At 42.2% G+C, this 19,583-nt stretch overlaps 1 long non-coding RNA gene across 1 annotated transcript; it reads right to left on the reverse strand.

The window, feature by feature from the left end:
* Positions 1-665: 665 nt before the first annotated feature.
* LOC117980762 (uncharacterized) lies at positions 666-19,102 on the reverse strand. Its single transcript, XR_004672274.3, has 5 exons — positions 17,661-19,102; positions 6,060-6,368; positions 5,015-5,177; positions 3,898-3,990; positions 666-3,044 (listed from the first exon to the last, which is right to left on the reverse strand). It is a non-coding gene; the product is annotated as an uncharacterized LOC117980762 (long non-coding RNA).
* Between the last annotated feature and the right edge of the window lie 481 nt (positions 19,103-19,583).

Genomic DNA, 19,583 nt, shown 5'->3' on the forward strand with positions numbered 1-19,583 from the left:
ACTGCTTTTTGTAGCCAAGAGTCAAATTTGGCACAGCCTCTATTACTTAGCGTGCTTGGCACTAGAAAGAACTCAATAAATATTTATTGTGTAACCATTACTGTTAAGAAGGAAAATAGAGAGAATATATTAGAACCAAAAACTAGGCAAACCTGAAATGTCCCATAGAAGGGCAAGATGGCATTCACCTTCTCAGAGGGCGTCACAGCACCAGGTGTGGGATCACAAGCCCACTGGCAGAAAATACACTGTCTGCCTCTGTGCTGACACACTGGCTTTGTGAGCAAAGTGGAGATGAATTAGATGATGGCCTCACCTAAGCTAAAGAATATTTTCCAAAGTAAAGTCAGAAAAGAAGTTGAAGTTGGGAACTTCAACTGTGAATGAATGATGTGGTACACCTTACACAGCCCTGGGGTTGAAAGGAGCCAGCGTATGCTTGTAGAGTGTGTTAAAATCATTGTTAATAACCTGCAGCAGATAAATGAGCACTGTTTAAAACTAATCATTTTAATTGAAAATAACAAAGAAGAAAAATTAGTAGGGCAGAGGTTTAATGATGGAAATAAAATGAACCCTGAAGAAAAGACACAATATAAATGTGTATTGGGCATGCCAACTGTCTTAGTCTGTTTGTGTTGCTTTAACAGAATACCACAGACGGAGTAATTTATAAAGAAGTGAAATTTATTTTTTCATAGTTCTGGAGGCTGGGAAGTCCAAGACCAAGGCTCCCACATTTGGTGTCTGGTGAGGGCCTTCTTGCTGTGTCCTCACATGGCAGAAGGTGGAAGGGTGCGAGAGCAAACTAGCTACCTGCTGTATCAAACCTCTTTTCTAAAGGCCTTGATCTCACTCGTGAGGGAGGAACCCTCATGACCTAATCACCTCCTAAAGGCTCTACTTCCTAATAGTATCATATTGGCAACACCTGAATTTTGAAGGGGACACATTGAAACCATAGCACCAACTAATTTGAACACATTCTTTCCTTCAATTTCTCAAAAGCCAAGTCGAGTCTTTTAATCATAAGAAAGCATACTTAGAAGATTCTAAACATTTCATACAGGCACAAATGCACACAGAGATCCTTTAAAAGGTAAACTGATCTTCCTTTAGAATACTGCTACTCAAAGGAAGGACAGAAATTGACAGTAAGGGCTTAGACATGGCAAATTGAATAGAAAAATTTTTTGTCTTGTCATACCTAATATAGAAAACATTGGCTTGTATTTTGTAGGTCTTTGTAAACTTCCCTGAGATTGAAAATTTTAAAAAAATTTAATTCTTTACAGCAGATAATTTGGGAAACAAAGTAATAGGTTGATCTATGGAAGTAACAGTTTGTGGAAAACTGATTTGCTTGGTATTTTACTTCTAGCATAACAATCTTCAGGGGGAAAAATATCAAATGAAGGTATTGCAACTGGGGCCAAGCTCAATGTGCCAGAGTGGACTGTTGGTTTACAGTGTTCTGCTGCTTCTCTCCACTGGGTCCATCCCTACTAGGGAAATTAAGAACCTCTCAGAACGTTGAGCCAAAAGCCACGAGAACAACAGCCTAGGGACCTAATTCCAAGGAGGAGAACCATCAGGTGCTGCTCAGGGAATGTTCTCATTCCCAAGAGGCCCTGGCGGCGCCTGCCTGCTTAGGTTTTGGAAGTGCTACGTCCTGGTGACTGCCGTGAATCTATTCCCAGGGAATGTGCACTGCCCATGTTGGGTTGTTGCTCAGCTGTTGTGTATTGAGAGTGTGGCTGGAACGTGATCATCTCTAATTCATTACCTAATGGTTGGTTTAATTTGTAGGTCTCTGGATCGAAAGGTGTCACACCTAGACCTGGTGTAAAGATCATCACAAGATCTGAGACTTCGAGTCTGATAGGGCTTCTAGGGTGTTTCCGCCGAGAAAGAAGGAGTGCATTTTGCATGTGGAAAGAAATGGAGCAAATATTTGTGATAGGGAGAAGAAACTGTAGCAGATGGCTTTGTTCATTCAAAACATTCTCTGTCCACCACTACCAAGCTCATCCAACAGGAGAATTTCACTTCCCATGGACTGGTGTGGACTGGGTGACGGGGGTCAGCATGCTCCCAGCAGGACTGCATGAGTGGACACAGTTTCACCACAGCTCTTTTCCCCTCTGCCCTAAGAATGTGTCGGGGATGAGGCCGCTCCTTTAGCCTGAATCCCCATGTGACATGGCCATGGAGAAGGGGCACGCCTGGGCTACTGCTGATGCGATTGTGAGCTGATGAGGTTTGGGGACCGCTCCAGCACAGCTAGACGAAGCCGACACACTAACCCACGGGAATGGAGGTCTAGTTCCTGTTGTTGTTGTTGTTGTTTGCATCATGTATTTACACTGAGCTTCCTTAAAAACCAGGGTAGCATATGAGAAGGCAAAGGCTGTGATAGGGCTTCGCTGATACTGTGATGAAGGGAAGAAAAGGATATGAAAGCTTATTGTGCGCTGAAGCCTGTGAGGGTGGGAGACTGAGGCCGCAAGTGAAGTCCCAGAAGCAGAAGGTAAGGCCCCCCAGACCCATGTTCCCACAGGCGCTGTGCCAGGTGCTGTAACCCGGAGGCAAGTAAGGGGCTCCAACTTCAGACACTCAGAGGCTAGTGAGACCGTTATTGATAAAAGTGATGCAGGTTTGTGAGGCAAAAGGAGTTTACTTTTATATCTTCAGAAACTTTGCCTTCATTGACCTTCGTCTTAGAATGCCCTTAGGACAATTTCACCAAGGCTCATCTTGCAAAGAGCCTCAAAACATGTCTCTCCTCCAGGAATCAAACCAGCTCTGTTGCTCCCAGCCCTCCCTGACCTTGACCTCCCAATGTTAAGAACACACATCTGTCTCCTCCACCCAAGTATGAACTCCAGGAAGTCGAAGACATGTCTATTCACCTTTGATCACCCAGTCTCTGGCTCAGCGTCTGGTCCACGTGAGGCTTCCATCCATGTTTGTTCTGTGTCCATGCCACAGTGAGGAGTATGGAGCAGTACTTGGCATTGATCCTGACTTCAAGGGTCTTATCACTGAAAAGAGTTGATGAATCAGCAAAGGTGGTTAAAAATTCAGTGTAAACTGTGTGGTAGGTAGGACTAGAGTAGGAAGTAAGAAAAGCGTGGGTACTGCTATCCTAACGTCCCTGGAGCAGGCACTCACAAAGAACCAGACAGGTGAAGGAAGGTGAAGATTCACTAGATAGAGTGAGGCTTGTGCTGGACCCTGGAGGAATTGGGTTGGGGAAGGAGAAAGGAAAGAGCTACTCGGGCAGGGAATGACATGAGCGAACCCAGGGAAGAAGAAAAGGGTGCAGTGTTTGTTGGCATGAAAGGAGACCAGGTCTAGACGGTGCATGGAGGCAGCGTGAGGCCAGGGAAGGGAAGGAATGGAAGTCAGGCAGGGAGGGGCATCTGGGGCAGGAAAATGGCATGCCACTATTGCAGCCTTTTGAGCAAGGCCCAGAAACACCTCCTCCTTACACGCCACACACCATCTCCAGCTCTTAGCATGCTTGTGCCCACAGTGGCAGCCACGCGGCTGGGCCTAGGGAAGCCTGGTGGCCTCTTGCAGGGACCAAGTGACACGCAACCCTTAGGAGCCAGATGTAGCCAGTGCAGTCCAAGAGTGCCTTACAGCCATTGGTGGAACAATAAATGCTACTTTACTCTGCCTCACAGGGTCACTCCCCCGTCCCTGGGCCTCAAGCCTCCTCTGCTTGACATTACCTAGGAGACTGTCCTGCAGGCACTTTTGGTAGTAACACTGCCTCAATTCAGTAAATGAAAGTTTCCAATCCAGCCTAGGCAACATAGCAAGACCTCCATCTCTAAAAACAGTAAAATAATAAAACAAATCAAAATAGCCAGACATGGTGGCCCGCACCTGGAGAATCCCTTGAGCCCACCAGTTTGAGGCTGCAGTAACTGTGATCACACCACTGCACTCCAGCCTGGGCAACCGAACAAGACCTTGTCTCTAAAAGATAAAGAAAGAGAGAAATAGTTCACTCTGGATGACCCTCCCAGCAGGAGGGGTCGAGGGTGAGAAAGTCTGAATTTGAACATGTATCTGATTGCTCACTCCTCTTCTGTATCACCATGAAAACATTTAATAATAGTGCACTGTCCTTTTATAAAGAAGATGGTCTTGTCCCTGAAGGAAGCGCTTTGAGGACGAGCTTTAGGGCCAGAAGGACCCGGGTTTCTAGGGTGCTTTTCCAGCCATCAAGATGGATTTGAGGGGCCACCTCGAGGCTTTGTTTGGTCCCCACGGTGAACATAGAATAAGGCCCCCGGAGATGGGTCTGTGGTCAGGGAGCTAGAGGAAGTCACCTGGCCACCCTGGGACTCCATTCATTACAAGAGGCTCCTGCAAGGATGATAAGAGCCCCCAAAGGCAGGAGGCCCCTTCTACCAGGGCATTTCATTAAGGGTGACTCTGGTGACTTAACTCCAAGGTCACATGGATAAAAAGTGGAAGGAGAAGGATTCTTCCCAGATGCGTCTGGTTCTGTTGGGAATGCCCTGCCTCCCTTTAGACTTCAACTGCCTACTTTCTAAATGGCATCAGAAAGATCTTAACCGCCTGAGGCGGGGAGCTCCAGTTAGCACCTCGGGATCCTCTGGCTACACACTCTAAGGGGCTTGTCCCATCCAGCCTGGCCTAGCTGGCTCCATTCTGTTCGATACGAAGCAGTGTCTTAGAGAAGCGTGAACACCACTGAAAGCCGGAAAGCAGCCTCCTCCATTCACCTACTGGGCAGTGACACTTCTCGGGAACTCTGTCCTCCCCTGTTACACCCGGAATGTGGAGTTTTCCTGGGGCCTACGTTTTCCAGGTCTCTCTTCTATAAACGATGATGAGCAAGTAAACAGAACGGGCATGGATTTTAGGTTGTTGGCGTGGATGATATTTTAAAGTAACTTGTAATGAAGCTCCACGGGGGCGGGGAGGGGCTAGGAAGTAAAGTGTTGGTCCGTGCTTCCAACCCTGGCCACACCTGGAATCACCTGGGAGCTTCTGACCTGCACCCAGGCCACCCTGGAGGCTCTGATTCACCAGGCGTTGGCTTTTTGTTGGTTGGTGTGTTTGTTAACTACCCAGGGGCAGCCAGAATTGAGAACAGGTGATTCATTTCCAACACAGAATAGCTGTTCACTCAACTGGAAAGGAAAAAAAAATGTTTAGTGGTACTGCAATTTAAAAGTCATTTCACTGACTCAAGAAACTTCACATAATCTTTAAGAGTACTTAAGAATGTAATAATTTTCATTTTTTCTTGACTCTTTTTCATGAAAATTGGAGCGGTATGCCACCCTACACAACATCGCTAGATTTTTTTTTCAAAACAGAAACAAACAAATATCCAACCTGCCAAAAGATGTGTTTGCTTTTCGCCAGTGCTGTTACATTTTCCCGCGCTTTTAATTTCCCTTTAAATTCCCCGGAGAGATCACAGGGCAGCGCGCCAGGGACCCTTCCTGGGCCAGCGCAGGTAGTGCCCAGGTGGCCTCGCCGGGAGGGAGAAGCTCTGGTCCGAGAGTCCGGGCTCCATCTCCGTCCCCTTTTCCCGCCCTGCCCTCTCCACTGCCTGGGTCAGTCTGGGTCCTCACCCGCCCTAGGACCTCTCGCCCCAGCTCCCACCTTGACTCTCCCGGGCTCCGCCCCCCTCCCGGGGGCCCCGCGGCGCCCACCCGCGCTCTATCACCTATCCCAGCTTGGGACGCAGCTGCCTCTTGACCCGGGGTCCCCTTGGTGCGGTTCCCACAGTGCCCCCACGTCCAGGCTGGGGACTCACCGTGGGCTCCGCGCTTCCAGCCGGTGGTCACACCAGTCACGGCCTGGCGACTGACGCGCGCCCTCCCCGCGCTCAGCCTCCCTGAACCCAGCCTCCCCGAGCTTAGGCTCCCCACCCTTGGCCTCCGTGCGCTCAGCCTCCCCGCACTCAGCCTCCATGCACTCAGACTCCCCTCGCCCAGCCTCCCCGAGCTCAGCCTCCGTGTTCTCAGCCTCTCTGCTCTCAGCCTCCCCAAGCTCCGACTTACTGTGCTCAGCCTCCTTCTCCACACTGCACTCAGCCTCCCTGCTCAGCCTCCGTGTGCTCAGCCTCCGTGTGCTCAGCCTCGCCGTGCTCTGCCTGCCCAGCGCTCAGCATCTGAGGTCTCCGTTCTTGGTTTATTTTTCTCCTTCACCATTCTAGCCAAAAGCTACGTGGTTTGTGTTGGAACTTAATATTATTCCTTGCAGTAGAATCGTCTTGCTCTTTTTAGATTTGCTCCTTGAGGTGTTGGATTCTCGATTTCATCTCCATTGTACCTCCATTGCTTGAAAATTAGGAGGCCCTCGGAAACACCCTATGTGCATTTTAAAAAAACACACGCATAATGTGTGATACTTAAAATTATACTTAAAAATATAGCCTAATAATGCCTAGTTGGGTTAAACAACTGTGGAAATAGAAGTGATTTTCTGTTTATTATTCAATTGATGACATCGTTCCATCCTTTAAGCCACTTTCAGAGGTCAGAATCCTGGCACCAGGAGGGTGAGCAGGGTGCCCTGGGCACACTTGAGATAAGGGGAAACTGTGATTGAGTCCCTGTTCACGTGGGGGCACAGGTTCTTATGGAGAGGGGGTTTAGAGGGAGCCCAGGACAGCCCTGAGCCTTGTCTGCTCCTTTTACCAACCATCGGAACTTAACCCAGCGCTTAACTTGAGCTTCCTTGTGGGCACACGGCTTCAAGAAGGGGCTGCTCTGTTATTCATCCAGAGCGGCTTCACCATAGTTTAACATAGATTCTCCTCATTAAGCAGCTATATTGCTGGGGGAAAAAAGGAACTGATAGGGTCATGTTCCTTTTTTTTTTTTTTTTTTTTGAGACAGAGTCTTGCTCTGTCGCCCAGGCTAGAGTGCAGTGGCACAATCTCAGCTCACTGAAACCTCCACCTCCCAGGTTCAAGCAATTCTCATGCCTCAGCCTCCTGAGTAGCTGGGATTACAGGCACGTGCCACAACACCCGGCTAATTTTTGTATTTTTAGTAGAGGTGAGGTTTCACCATATTGGCCAGACAGGTCTTGAACTCCTGACCTTGTGATCTGCCTGCCTCGGCCTCCCAAAGTGCTGGGATTACAGGTGTGAGCCACCGCGACTGGACTAGTCATTTTCTTTTTGAAAATTGGAAAGATGAGTGAGCTATGCATCTATTTCAGTTACATTAAAATCATGATACTTTATAAAATTATAATACTTTTTTGATCATTTTAAACTCAACATTATCTTGAACCACATTTAATAATGTAATAAATTTTATTTTTTCTTGTATCTTTTTGATGAAAATTGGACAACTATAACAATTATCTCTCTGCTGCTCGAATTCTTCGATCATTCCTGCACAGGAGTCTAGAGAGTTGGTCCTGCACATATGTGGGGACCCTTTTCCACCCAAGCGACAGAAACTGCTGCCAACAGGAGCAAGGCCCCTGGGAAGCAGGCATTCCTTCTTCCTCATTGTCAGGTGGAAGGGGCCGCTGGGGGGATGGCCTTTCTGTGCTTTTGCATTCAGTGGCTCCACAAAGACCTACTTGCCACCTGGCCATAATAGGGAAAAACAACTGAGGTTACTTCCTGTTTCTCTTCATTTGTTCACCCTACTGTGACAGAGCAGACCTCATCCGCTTCGCTATCAGAGGCTGCAGCCAGGACGGAGTGCTGACCTAACAGGAAGAAAATGAAACCGTTTTGAAGGGATTTTCTTTACTGATGACTAAACAGGTTCCCTTCTCCTGTCCTGCCGGCCTGCGAGAGACTATGTGTTGGCAAGAGTTAGGCTGGAGGTTTGAGCCCTGGTTCCCGGACCTCCTGATCTCTGACGGTGGCCAAGTCCCTGAACCTTTCCGGCCCTCCATGCTCTCATCTGCAAAATGGCGCCTGCCTCATAAGTGGGTCAAAGGAGTTAAAGGAGTCAATATCTGCCCAGTGTTTGGAGCAAAGTCTAGCAGATACTAAATACTTCACAATGATTAGTAATTATTGTCACCTCTCACTTAGTCATTATTGTCACCTCTCATATGCTCAGCAGAAAATGTTTTAAAATAGCTATAAACAATTTATCAAAGAAGAAGTACAGGCCAGGCACGGTGGCTCAAGCCTGTAATCCCAGCACTTTGGGAGGCTGAAGCAGGTGGATCACCTGAGGTCAGGAGTTTGAGACAAGCCTGGGCAACATGGTGAACCCTCGTCTCTACTAAAAATACAAAAATTAGCAGGGCATGGTGGCACACACCTGTAATCCCAGCTACTCAGGAGGCTGAGGCAGAACTGCTTGAACCCGGGAAGTGGAGGTTTCAGTGAGCCGAGATTATGCCACTGCACTCCAGACTGGGCAACAGAGTTAGACTTTGTCTCAAAAAAAGTATATATATATACATATATCTTTGTCAAATACATATATCTATCTCAAATACATATATCTATGTCAAAAAAAGGATATATATACACATATATCTTTAAACATATATATATTTAAAGATATATATATTTAAAGATATATAAATATATAGATATATGTTTAAATATATAGAGATATGTATAAATATATAGATATATAAATATATAGATATATAAATATATAGAAATATATAAATATATATTATATATAGATATATAATATATATTTATATATAGATATATATAATATATATATTATATATAGATATATAATATATATTATATATAGATATATATAATATATATAATATATATCTATATATAATATATATTATATATAGATATATATAATATATATATTATATATAGATATATATTATATATATATTATATATATATAAATATATAGAAATATATAAATATATATTATATATAGATATATAATATATATTTATATATGTAATATATAGATATATAATATATATATTTATATATTATATATAGATATATAATATATATATTTATATATTATATATAGATATATAATATATATATTTATATATTATATATAGATATATAATATATATATTTATATATTATATATCTATATATAATATATATAAATATCTATATATAAATATATAATAGATATAAATATCTATATATAAATATATAATAGATATATATTTATAAATATCTATATATAAATATATAATAGATATATATTTATAAATATCTATATATAAATATATAATAGATATATATTTATAGATATATAAATATATAATAGATATATATTTATAGATATATAAATATATAATAGATATATATTTATAGATATATATTTATAGATATATAAATATATAATAGATATATATTTATAGATATATAAATATATAATAGATATATATTTATAGATATATAAATATATAATAGATATATATTTATAGATATATAAATATATAATAGATATATATTTATAGATATATAAATATATAATAGATATATATTTATAGATATATAAATATATAATAGATATATATTTATAGATATATAAATATATAATAGATATATATTTATAGATATATAAATATATAATAGATATATATTTATAGATATATAAATATATAATAGATATATATTTATAGATATATAAATATATAATAGATATATATTTATAGATATATAAATATATAATAGATATATATTTATAGATATATAAATATATAATAGATATATATTTATAGATATATAAATATATAATAGATATATATTTATAGATATATAAATATATAATAGATATATATTTATAGATATATAAATATATAATAGATATATATTTATAGATATATAAATATAAATAGATATATATTTATAGATATCTACATATAAATATATAATAGATATATATTTATAGATAGATATATAAATATATATCTATATATAATCTATATATAAATATATATGAATATATATAAATATATAAATATATATTTATATATAAATAAATATATAAAAATATATATATAGATTATTATATATAATAATATATATAATATAGATTATTATATATATAAATCTATATATAAATATATATCTATATATAAATATATATCGATATATAGATATATAGATATATAAATATATAGATATATACATATATACATATATAAATATATATACATATATACATATATAAATATATACATATATACATATATAAATATATATACATATAGATACATATATACATATATAAATATATATACATATAGATACATATATACATATATAAATATATATACATATAGATACATATATACATATATAAATATATATACATATAGATACATATATACATATATAAATATATATACATATAGATACATATATACATATATAAATATATATACATATAGATACATATATACATATATAAATATAGATACATATATAAATATATATACATATATAAATATATATACACATATATAAATATATATAAATTTATATAATATGTAAATATATATAAACATATATAATATATAAATATATATAAATATATAGATATATATAAATATATAGATATATAGATATAAATATATAGATATATATAAATATATAAATATATAGATATATAGATATATAAATATATATAAATATATAGACATATATAAATATAGAGAGAGATATATATAAATATATATATATATTCTGTATTTAATTGCCATTTTAAAAATGTTTCAAATGTCCATTAAGCCACTACTGATAAAGTATAGCAAGCTCTCTGGCAAATGCCTGGCTGCATTGGCTATGTTCCTCTCCTTATTGGAGGGGCTTTCACAGAGGTGGGAGATGGCCCCATGGTGCAGTTCCGTTTACCAAACATGAGTGTGCTGGGTTCTAGAGCATGGCACTCCTTAGGTGTAAATATTCGCTCTGCCACTTGACAGCCATGTAGACTTGGGCAAGTAGTCCTTGGACTTCAGTTTTCTCCTTGAAAATGCCCACACCATAAGCATGGGGTCCTACAAGACTCTGCATGATCTACCCCAACTCCCCGATGTCTCATCCAGGGCTCCCCTCTTGGCTCACTCATCATTAGTCAATCAAACTCCCCTGTGGCTCAGTCCTGCCATGCAGCTGATCCCGCTGCCTGGACCGCTGTCCCTAGGATCTGATGGGCCAGCCCTTCACCTTCTTAAAGTCTTTGCTCAGATTCACTTATTCCATAACGCCTTCCAGAAGTGCCTAACACTGCAGGCTGCCTCCACCACCCCATCGCCCTTCACCTACTAGCTTGCTCTACTCTTCTTTTTCCATGGTGCATATCACCTTCTCATTCATTACACAATTCCCCTTGTTATTTATTATTCACTGTCTGCACCCTAGTATGTAAGCCGCATGAGCACATTTTGTTTAGTGCTGCATCCGAACTCTCTGAATGGCACCTGGCATGTATCAGACACGTGGTCCACAGATGACTATGGTGGCCATATGGTGGAGTGCACATAGGGTACCCAGTGCACAGGGGGTACCGCAGGCATGTCGAGCTGTGCTGGCGGGCAGCATGCACCCCACCCTTCTCTGGCCAAGAATCCTCATCTCCCTTTGGAGTACCACCCCCACCACACCATAAGTTCCTGGGAAGACTCACACCACAGCTGCCCTCCCCTTGAAATCTGCAGCCTGAAGAAAGTGGCCTAAGTGCAGAGCAGAGCTGCAGATCCATCCACGGCCCTGAGAGAATCCGCATTAGCTCCTGTGGACTGGATCCCCGGCCCACCTTGGTTCTTCAGTTTTTCCTTCCACTCCTTTTTGAGCCCATAGCCTTCTAATCACTTTCTTCTTTAATCACATTGAAGCAGAGCTGGCTTCTACTTCACAATAGAACCAGGAAGAAAAAAATTTTCTCTACCCTCTTAGGTTCAGTGATGGGGGTGTGTGAATTAAACTGACAACAGACAGATTAACAAGAGAAAAATCATACAAATGTTTGCTAAGTCATGTGTACTCATGGGAGCACTCAGGGGGTGGTTAGAATTAGGGGTCTATAAGGGAAAGGGAGTAGGGAGAAAGGGTAATTAAGGAAAGCACATTTTTTTTTTTTTTTTAAGTAGAGATAGGGTTTCTCCATGTTGGTCAGGCTGGTCTGGAACTCCTGATCTCAGGCGATCCGCCCACCTTGGCCTCCCAAAGTGCTGGGATTACAGGCATAAGCCACCGTGCCTGGCCCGAAAGCACACTACTTTTTGGAAAGATCAATGGGCCCTCAGGAGAACAGACAGAAGGTATGACAGTCTTGTGACAATGTCTTTCTGGGTGGGATGCCAACTTCTCTTCTCTGAAAAAAGATTAGAGTTGCTCCTGGAAGGGGATTTATAATAACTGAGTTCTTTTGGTAGGCTCCTGTTTTAGGCAGGTAAGGGATTTCAGGAACTCAAATGCCTTCCACTCAATAGTTACAATAATCCTTATACCAAAGTGGCGTATCCTGAGGTGGCATTTCCTGAACCCCTTCACTGGAAACCAAAGAATCCTAAAAATAGATTTTGCTTTCTTAATTTATCTATTTAAATGCTGTTAGAGACAGTAAAACCAAGGTTAGAAAGCCTTTTTTTAAAAAAATTAATAACTGGACTAAGCCCTAGACGTGTTCACCTACAGTTCCTGCCCAAATTACCCCCAAATCGTCACTTTCACAAACTGAAAAACTGCACAGTGTTATCACATTCTGCAAACTGTAAGTGGGAGCTGTCAAGTCACAAACGAAGCTGCCGATGAATCCTACTGGCAGTCATGAAATATGTGTTAATTACCAGCAGAATCTGATACTGAAAAAATAATGTTTAAAAATCCCCTCATCCTTCCCAGCACCCATGGCCTCTAGCTTTCATGGAGACCCTATTAGCAAAAGGGCATCAATTTGTTTACCCATTTCTGGTTGCTACTGGTGCGCCTGTAGAATTGATGTTTGCGTTACCAGCTTTCTGGCTGCTATGTTGAGACATCATGAGATTATAAATGTACTTGGGTGTGTAATACTTTAGGTAAAGATGGATATAAAAGGTAATAGAAGAGTAAACAAGGCAAGATTTTCTAGTGCAAATTGGAGCACTAAAGTCTAGCAGGAATGGAGAATCCCATCCTGTTTAAAACTCTAACAAAGAAGAGGGACAGTTTGAATGAGTGTGGAGAAAACTGAGGTGGTCACCAGTACGCCAGTTCCATTTCTGATTCAACTGAAGCCTTTACTTAGTCATCCCACCTGCTTTTAGATTTCTCCATGTGCCAAGAAAGTAAGTTCCCTTTTACGGGAGCTGTATTGATCATTTCTGATAAATCAATGAATGAGATGAGTTCCTCATTTAGTAAAATGCATTGTCACTTGCTCATTGGTGCAAGAGATATTTGTGCACATTTACACTGTGCGAGCAGGTGCACCCGGAGCATGAAGGTAAATGACAGCTCCTTGGTTCCAGCTGCTGGGAGGGTGCACTCTAAGAGGAGAGAAGAGATGAGCACAAAACTAGCCACACTCAGGGCAGAGCATGGTCAGCATCAGAGGAGAGTTAGAAAGTGAGGGCGGTTAGATTGATTCCATGCCAACCTAGATGCCCATCAATGACAGATTGGATAAAGAAAATGCAGTACGTATACACCGTGGAATACTATGCAGCCATAAAAAAGAATGAGGTCATGTCTTTTGTGGGAACATGGATGAAGCTGGAGGGTATTATCCTTAGCAAAATAACACAGGAACAGAAAACCAAATACTGCATGTTCTCACTTATAAGTGGGAGATAAATGATGAGAACTCATGACCACAAAGAAGGAACAACAGACCCTGGGGTCTACTTGAAGGGGGAGGGTGGGAGGAGGGAGAGGAGCCGAACAGATAACTATTGGGTACTGGACTTAATGCATGGGTGATGAAATAATCTGTATAACAAACGCTTGGAACGTGAGTTTACCTATATAACAAACGTGCACAGGTACCCCTGAACCTAAAATAAAAGTTAAAAAAGAAAGGGTGGTTCCTCTGGGCAAGAAACGGTTCCCACCAGGAGGTGATATTTGAGCTTTAACATCTAGCAATGGCTTCCACAGGCAGAAGCCAAGGGCCAGGCACAGAGGCGGTTAATTCTCTAAAGCAAAAGCACAAACAGGGATAGCATCGGCTGCTGCAGAAGTAGCTGGAGAGGAACAACGGCTGAAAGAGGAGGGCATGGCCGCCTCGTGGGCCCCGGCCCTGGCCGTGTGCAGCGGAGCCCCTGTGCAGGGGCCGCGACAGTCCCCTCCACTACCACCTTTTCTTTGCAATCTCCAAGACCGGCAGCATTTTAAAGCATGAGTTAAATATAGGTAAACATGTGAGTCAACGAGTTCATAAGAGCAAAAAGGACCAAACAAGGATTTCAAATGGTAATTGAAGGAAAACAGTCAAAAATTGATTCCTGTACTCTCTCAAAGATATGGAACATTTAGCAAAGAGCTAAGCCAAGCTGTCTCATCCTGAGAATGACACACCAATTACATTCTGAACCACATCCGTGTTCAAATCTGAACTGATATCTAATTCCAAGCACATAATGCATGAAGTACTTTTGTTTAAATCTTATTTCTTTGTTCGCTTAAGGAAACCCAGAAAAGGGAAGGCAATTGAAAATTCATCATGTCTGCTGAGATTACAGTGATGACAGATAATTTTCCCATTTGACTTTCTCCTAATTGGTCTTTTATTTTTTCAATTTTACTATTGGATAGTCATGAGTTTTTTTGTTTGCTTGTTTGTTTGTTTGTTTGTTTAGATGGAGTCTCCTTCCGTTGCCCAGGCTGGAGTGCAGTGGCATGATCTTGGCTCACTGCAACCTCCGCCTCCTGGGTTCAAGCAATTCTCCTGCCTCAGCCTCCGAAGTAGCTGGGACTACTGGCGTGGGCCACCACACCCGGATAATTTTTGTCTTTTTAGTAGAGATGCGGTTTCACCAGGTTGGCCAGGCTGATCTCAAACCCCTGACCTCAAGTGATCTACCCACCTCGGCCTCCCAAAGTGCCAGGATTACAGGCAGGGGCCACCATGCCCAGCCATGTAATCTTCCTTAAAGGACATCAGTGATCCAGTATTTTTATTTATTGCAAATTATAAAATAAAATTTGTACTTGATTATAAACTTTTGTAAGATATTAAATTTTTTGAGACTAGAAAAACCAAATGAATAATATCCTACAGTCAGTCAAATTATTTGATACACAAATACAATGGGTTTCCTGAGGCGTCTGAGGAGGCTTGCAGAAGCTGTGTGAGAGGCGTTTTTATTTATCTAATGGTTTCTTCTTGTGCATTCATCTTCATGGCAGATTGGGGCTGGAGAGCAGCAGAGGTTTGGACCTTGTCAGAGGTGCATTTTTTATTGTGGTTTTTGTTATTTTTAAGATATTATTTGACCAAGAAGCATCAGTTCTGAATCAGGGCAATGACTTTCTCACTTTGGATTTATTGTGCCCTTATTTATTAAGATAAGCTGAAAGAGGCCACCAGCAGAGGACACCCAAGAAGTCCTTACAACTGGTTGAGGAAGCAAGGAGAAGACAAAAGGAGGAAAATGCCCACCCACCCCACACTGCTAAATCTGTGAGATGACTGTTTTTTTCCAAAATGAAATTAAAATTGAAGTGGGAGAAGAATCTTAGTGAACCAGAATGTTTCTAAGAAATTCGGACTCAGTGGCTACCGTGAATGCGTAGCTCAGGTATCCCTGACCCGATGGTGTTTCCTGGTGCAGCAGGGCTGGCAGGGGCAACGTAGGAGGTAGAGTCTTCCTCACTGCAAGAGGGAATGGAAGACACACGCCTGCAATCGCTGGGAAAACCAAACCCCAACTGGTTGCTCTGACAGCCTGCTGTCCTGACAGTTTGTCCTCAGGAACAGCAGACAAGTCCCCCAGGTGTGGGAGCTTGACAGCCAACAGCCACAATTGCCTGAGCCACTGTGCTGGTGACAGGCAGGCAGGCTCCTTTGAGGCACTACTAAAGTCTTTTTGTAACCAAATAGGCAAGTCGTTTTTCTAATATCAGATATATATATTTGAGACAGGGTCTTGTTGTGTCTCCCGGGCTGGAGTGCAGTGGTGTGATCAGTCTCACTACAGCCTCAACTTCCTGGGCTCAAGCAATCCTCCCACCTCAGCACCCCAAGTAGCTGGGACTACAGGTGTACACCACACCCAGCTAATTAAATTTTTTTTGTAGAGATAGAGTTTTGCTATGTTGCCTAGGCTGATCTCAAACTCCTGGACTCAAGCAATCCTCCCAGCTTGGCCTCCCAAAGTGCTGGGATTACAGGTATGAGCCTTTGTGTCCAGCCAAAACTAAAAGTTTTTTAGAAAAACATAACTGTATTAGTCCTCAGGTTTTTTAAATTGCAAATGCATAGAACAGAATCATAACAAGTGAGGAAAATAATAAATCTAAGGCTGAAAGAAAAATGTCAGAAGAATCCACTTCAGGTTGACTTGGCCATCTTAGTAAATGACAGAGTTGGAGCACTGTCATCTTGGACAAACACCACCACTTTAAGTTCCAGCTCCCTTTCTAGCCTCATGCATTTCAAGCAAATCACTTCTCTTCTAACAACAAGCAGTCAGAAAGAGCAGACAGTAAAACACAGATAAGACAGCTCAGGCACAGAGGCAGGTGTGGGGAAGTCTCTTGGGTAACTACCAAACTTCACCCTCATAAAATGGGCCCCAGTAAAACAGTGGGCATTAATAAGCACATTCTTTTCTCTTCAGGTGCACTAAGATAGGGAAGCTAAAAGCAGAACTCAGGGGTGGATTGAGGGGTGTATGCCTGCAGCTGCAGAAAGATGTATGGGAACAGACACAACTCTCCCTCCCAGATAAGCACAACAAAGAGACACAGAAGCAGTCCAAGCCTCTGATAAACGTTCCCTCCCTGAATCCTTAAAAACTGTTAGTCTATAAGAGAAAGTGCCTCTGACCTCACTCGGCCAGAAGCCCCTCTCAGGTTTATTCTCTAAAATAAACCTGTCTTTGACTGTCGAGCCACTTTTCGTGTTTTTTTCCTCTTTCTTTAATTCTTACAGTAAGGAGAACCTTGGAGCATCGGGACTTTTAACTCTGTCTTTATGTATTTCTATCCTTGGGCACAATGAGCACATATACTTTTATAATTTAAAAAATCAGATAGAGAAAGCTTTAAGTGAAAATTGTTCTATTCTGTGATGCCTGAAGGACAGTTGCACAAGGCAGAATTTTCCATGCCCTTCTATCAGGTCTGCAGTAGCAGAAGTGTGTGTGTGTGTGTGTGTGTGTGTGTGTGTGTGTGTGTGTTTGTGTTGGGGCAGGGTGGGCGGAACAGCATAAAGTCAGCTAAATGTGAGACAGCTCTGGGTCCTTCCAACATTACTGGTAAACAAATACATGCCATGTCAACACACCCTGTTGGAAATGTGTAGTTCATAGTCTAATGATATTAAAGAACCAGTCTGCAGGGTGAATCCCCTTTAAGCTTCATGAAAGCCACCTAGATGTGCACCAGTCTACTGGTGCATTACCCAGCTGCCAAGTGTCCTGAGAGGGGGATTAATAATTTGTCCACAATACCAAGTACTTGAAATTTTTTCTCTCTCAATTTCCTGAACAAATCAACAACACTAACAAGCTGTACATACCAGAGTCAGCTAGCAATGCTCTGGAAACAATAGCAGGCTCTTTAGTCCCAGCTGAAGGAACAAGTCTTTCATTCTCTGCAATCCCATCTGGGGATGTTATTGGTGCTATTACAGTTAAAGAAATCCATGCATTGCAGAACAGTTAAAAATCTGAAACACTGGTCTGTAGAATGAAAGAGTGACTCAGGATGTTTTGATCAACCCAATCAACATGAAGCAATCTAAGTACCTAGGGAGGTTCATGCCAGCAAGCCCAGCACAGCCCCAGCAAGCCACACAGGACGCTTCTGTTTATGCATCCCACAGATGTGGTCCAAAAAAGACAAATGGTACTGATTGGAGTCTGTTTCGTTAAAAACTGACTCTGAAGGAGTTTCTCATAGAGAAAGATCCGAACCATTTTGAGCTTGGGAGAATTTGGTTGGACCTGGAGGAGGGGCTGGCTTGAGAGAGAGGGAAGTGAGCAGGGAACCCTCCAGCACTTTGCAAAGCCCAGGGCAAGTGGGTTTCCTCCTCTTCCCTCCCGCTCACCAGCTCTGTCCTTCCTCTTCCTCCAGGGCTGGCAGGGCAGAGGTGACACCAGTGGGCGTCAGCTGACCCTGTTCCTTCCATGCCCAAGTCTTCCCTCATTCTGGGTGCCCTGCCCACCCCTCTCCCACCTTTTCAAACACTTCACGCCCTCCCTTCTCTTTGTTAAAAAAATCCCAGTAGCTTACTATGGAGCAAATGAGCCATCTCCAGTTGCCTTGCTGTGCTCACCCTAATGGTACTGACTGTGTTTTACAGCAAAAATAGAATCTTCAGCCATCATCACTAAGTACGTGCTCATGGGGTTCAGTGCTGGGGGAGGCTATGGAAAATTGAGACATCAGGCAATTCCAGCCAGCCTATTCCCAGGTCTCCAGTACCACTGGAAACACGCTCCCCTGGGTTCAGAAAGCACAGGACTATTTCTTAGAGATCTTCACGTAATTAGAACTCGCTCTGTCCCTTCATTTCCCAGCTCCTCATTTATCATCCTAACCAGATCTATTTTAAAACACAGGTAAGTGTAACCTAAAAACTACACACAGCAAAATATCACTGGTGTGATCACAATATTCTCCTGTGCTGTTGCACGAGGTGCTACCCTGAGAAGATTGAGAATGCATTCTTCTAAAATTCTGGTAAATATTTTATTGTCGACATGTGACTATAGTTTCTTCTGGAAGTTGCTGGGCTGCAAGCCCAGATAGGTATCCCTAGAAAAGGTGCTCATAACTTTTTATCTCCACAAAATATATGCCTGCTGTTGAGAGTAGGGAGATAAAGTCATCTCTTTAGTGCGGCTTTGACCATAGCCCGGGCTGCCCCCTGAATCCAGTTGGCCTGAGAGCATCATGATTTGTAACAAATATGAAACTATGTGAGCTCATCTATTCTTCAGTTTTCTTTAATTGACACTTCCACTCCTCTCGATGCCCCTCCGCAGACCCTGGGATGACACAGAAGCGGGCGCTTGTTGTCCTTTAAGTGGATGAACGAGGCCCTTTGTTTGAAGTCTCTGTCTCCTGTGTGCTGCGTGTGCTCTTTTTCTGCGGCATGACGACACCGCAGATGAGGAGAGCCACAAAGGGCAGCGAGTGTCTCGGAACTCTGTGGTTCCATTGTCTCCGCGGCGCTGGGCTGCAGTCAAGCCAGGCTCACCCTTGCAGGGCTGCACCAAGGGACTAGATGTGACGGTGACAGACGATGGCCAAGGCCATCTTACCGAGTGCCAGGCACGGGCCTCGGCACCTGCTGTGCTCTGTCTGGGGGAAGCGGGCACAGAGGTGAAGCGGCCCCACGGCAGTCCCTCCCCAAGAAAGGGGTGGACCTGGGACCGGAGCCAGCACAGGGGACCCATGGCCCCCGTCGGAGCCGTCCAGTGCCCCTCGGCGCCTG

Source organism: Pan paniscus, chromosome 5 (assembly GCF_029289425.2).
Source record: "Pan paniscus chromosome 5, NHGRI_mPanPan1-v2.0_pri, whole genome shotgun sequence".
Classification (NCBI taxonomy): domain Eukaryota; kingdom Metazoa; phylum Chordata; class Mammalia; order Primates; family Hominidae; genus Pan; species Pan paniscus.